The sequence below is a fragment of the Oratosquilla oratoria genome, chromosome 19, assembly GCF_046742065.1.
Source record: "Oratosquilla oratoria isolate Oo_2021 chromosome 19, ASM4674206v1, whole genome shotgun sequence".
Lineage (NCBI taxonomy): Eukaryota > Metazoa > Arthropoda > Malacostraca > Stomatopoda > Squillidae > Oratosquilla > Oratosquilla oratoria.
In genome coordinates this window covers 49,039,216-49,043,071 of record NC_134795.1, presented here as the reverse complement: position 1 = coordinate 49,043,071, position 3,856 = coordinate 49,039,216, and positions in this window count along the sequence as shown.

The window sequence follows — 3,856 nt, the reverse complement described above, 5'->3', positions numbered from 1 at the left end:
GCAAGGTGACGTAGGATCTCTAAAAATTTCCTGTTCGTCCTCTACACAAGACCATTGGACGCTGGATGATAAGCAGTCACGAATATCTGTTTGATACCATAACGTTCACAAATACCTGCCAAAACCTCGTTCCGAAATTCAGTCCCATTATCACTAAGGAGCACCGAAGGAGTGGTGTATGGACACAACACATGGGAAACTAAAGCATGTGCTACAACTGGTGCAGATTTGTTACGTAAGGGAGCTAAGACCACAAAACGACTAAAATGATCCACACACACAAGGACATACACAGAGCCCTGCGTGCTACGAGGCAGTTGCAAAAGGTCTATAGCCACAGTCTGAAAAGGGCGAGAAGGAGTAGTGTACTCCAAGATGGGAGCAGTGCTCGTAGAACCTTTGTTCTGGGCACAAGAACTACACCGGGCTACATGAGAGGTAATGTCTAGTCGCATTTTAGGCCAATAATACTTCTTCCGTGCCATAGCCAGAGTTTTGTCACGACCTGGGTGACCAGCCTGAGGGGCATCATGAGCAAGGGACAAAACAACGGGAACTAGAGACTCAGGGATCACTAGCTGTGCCACATCTTGCCCAAACACTTCCACATTACGAATGAGAACTTTGTCCTGTAGGGAAAATTGGGACAGAGGTACTGGTAAAGCTGGAGGTGGAATCATCACCAGACTCCAAAACATAAATGACAGCAGACCAAACAGGGTCTTCACGCTGAGCTTTGGCCAGATCCTGCAGGGAAAAGTTATGAATCACTGTAACAGCAGCAACAGGGATATTCCGTGAAAGTGCATCAGCAACGTGGTTCCCACGCCCGGGGATATGCTTTAGGGTTGGATTGAATTCCTCGATCGTGAGGAACCATCTGGCTAGGCGACCTGACAGATTCTTGCCCTTAAAAAGCTGAGTGACAGCAGTGTGGTCCGTGTAGACTGTAATAGGATATCCAAAAATGATATCACGGAAGTGCTTTAAAGCCCACACCACTGCCAGGGCCTCTAAATGAGTAACAGAGTAACGGGACTCAGGCTTGTTAAGAATGCGACTAGCATATGCAATAACATGAGGTCTACATCCATCTACTTGTTGCATGAGTACAGCTCTAATACCTGTACCAGAAGCATCTGTACAAATAGTAAAGGGGATACTATAATCAGGGAAAGCCAACACAGGTACCTCAGTAAGAGCAAGCTTCAAGGAATCAAAACTTGTCTGATGGACATCACGCCACTGGAAAGAAGAGTCCTTCTTGAGAAGGCGAGTGAGAGGGGAAGCAATTGAAGCAAAGTCTTTAATGAATGCACGATAGTATCCTGCAGGTCCAAGGAAGGAACGTACATTTCAACCGACTTCGGTATAGGGAAGTCCTTGACTGCCTTGATCTTTTCACCTGTGGTATGAATACCATGCTTGTCTACAACATGACCTAGGAACTGAATACTAGCCTTGAAAAAGGAACACTTGGGTAAGTTGAGTTTCAACCCAGCTTCAGCAAAACGTTGCAAGACCATGGACAACTTAGAAAAGTGACTTTCCACATCTTTGGAAACTAGAATCAAATCATCCAGGTAAACAAAAGGTCCATTCCCAATTAAGCCATGAAAAATGGAGTTAACTAAACGCTGGCAAGTCAAAGGAGCATTCCGCAAACCCATGGGGCAACGAAGCCATTCATAGTGCCCATTGGGAGTCAAGAAGGCCGTGATCTTACGAGACTTCTCCTCCAGAGGTATCTGCCAAAAACCTGCTTTTAAATCTAAAGTGGTGAACACCGTATTACCAGTGCCAATGGACTGAAGAGGCTCGCTTAAGATAGGCAGAGGATAATGATCTGGAAGAGTGACCTCATTGACTTTCCTGTAATCACCAACAGGACGAAAAGATCCATCTTTCTTAGGCACCAGGAGAAGAGGCGAATTCCACTTTGAGTGGGACTCCTGTACAACACCTTCATTCAATAAATCGCCAACCAAGGATTGGTCTATAAGCCGACGAGAGTGAGGTAGCCTGTAAGAGGGGACGTAAACAGGACGAGTGCCTGGCTGAAGATCAATTCTATGAACCACACGGTCCGTAACCCCTAACGGATCACCTGGTAAAGCCAAAGCCTGACAATAGAGTCTCATCAAACTTATACATGAGAAAAGATTGTGCTCTTCTCTCAGAAGGGACAAAAAAAAAAAAAAAAAAAGGGCATAGAACAAAAATTCAATGATAAGACGAAATCTATCTAAAGCGATATTGTCATTATCTACCCAATCAGACTGTGAAAGTGACTCTAAAGCGTCAACAGCAAGGATACTGGCCTGAGCTTGCGCCCGTCTATAATCAAGAGTGCCCAGTCGGGATACGAGAGTATCAGCCAGTTTGAAGCACCAATGGAACGCACCACCACCAGGAGTATCTGAAAAAAAGTTTAAGGAATTTAGACCTAAAGGTGTCATAATTATAGTCCAGAGATTTAGGATCTAAACACGACGCCGAAAGTAACTCCGATACTAGAGAATTTGGCACAATCTGGGACCTCACAAAGGAGGGGGGGAATGACATTCTGGCAAATGATGAAAGGGGTGCATGAGTCAAGCAAGGCTGAGAACCCCTGTTCTAAAGTATGGTCGGAAAAGTATAGGAAACGCTGGTCTAGACCATCTGCACGTGCTCTTGGTTTCCTCTGAATACTGTAGAGCAGGGGTTCTCAGCCTTGCTTGACTCATGCACCCCTTTCACCATTTGCCAGAATGTCATTCCCCCCCTCCTTTCCAAGATTGCCTGTTTCAAAAGGTGCATTCTAAATAATATGCTGGTATTATCGCACAGCGTAACATTTTTCTAATCCTAAGATTAACCTGGGTCAGCACGGGTATAATTCCAGCCCAGGTGACAGGCCAGATAGGCCAGAGCCTATATTTGCTTTCCTCACTCCGTAAACTTTATGTGGTCACAATTCACCCCCAGAAAACCCAAAATTCCCCCCCCCCTGGGGGTGAATTTCACCCCTAATGAGAACCACCGCTTTACAAGTTTAGAGTTTATGTATAATCAAGAATCTAGGAAATGTCATCTAGGTGTGGAGGGAATCACTCTCACGAAGATGAGGTGGAATGGAATAGAGCTCGAAAAATTGAGGTTGAAGTGGTGGAAGGACATGAGGGAAGGATATGGCGTAATGTCCCTTTTTTTTTTTTTTTTTTAGCTGTAGTTGTTGGTGTTGAAGCTTATAGGATAAATGATGTAAAGGAAGAATTTGTCTTCCTCGATTTTTTTTTCTTTTTTCCTTTTTTAGATTACTGGATGATTTGGGGACGTTTTTTATCTTGTGTGTGTGTGTGTGTGTGTGTGTGTGTGTGTGTGTGTGTGTGTGTGTGTGTGTGTGTGTGTGTGTGTGTGTGTGTGTGTGTGTGTGTGTGTGTGTGTCCATATATAAAAAATATATAACTTACGACATTTTCATCTTTCTCTACGACAGTCTAGTGCCACATTTGATTTCGCTTGCACCTCATCCATCTATCCACCCATATGAATACGACGGTTCGAATCCCGAAACGCCCTACTTCGCTCACTCAGTGTGAACAATGGGAGAGTTACAATGGGTCTACGACCACAATAGATGAGGGATTAAAAAGAGAACGGCACCTAGAATCTTCACACTGTTGTCGACGACTATCCAGGTTCTTGACATTTGCGAAAGGTCAACAGCCTTTACTAGACGTGAACTTTGAAAGATCATTATAGACATATATGCCGTTTACGAGAACCAGAGTGAAAAAAGGAGGTTATATATATATATATATATATACACATACATATATATATATATATATATATATATATATATATATAT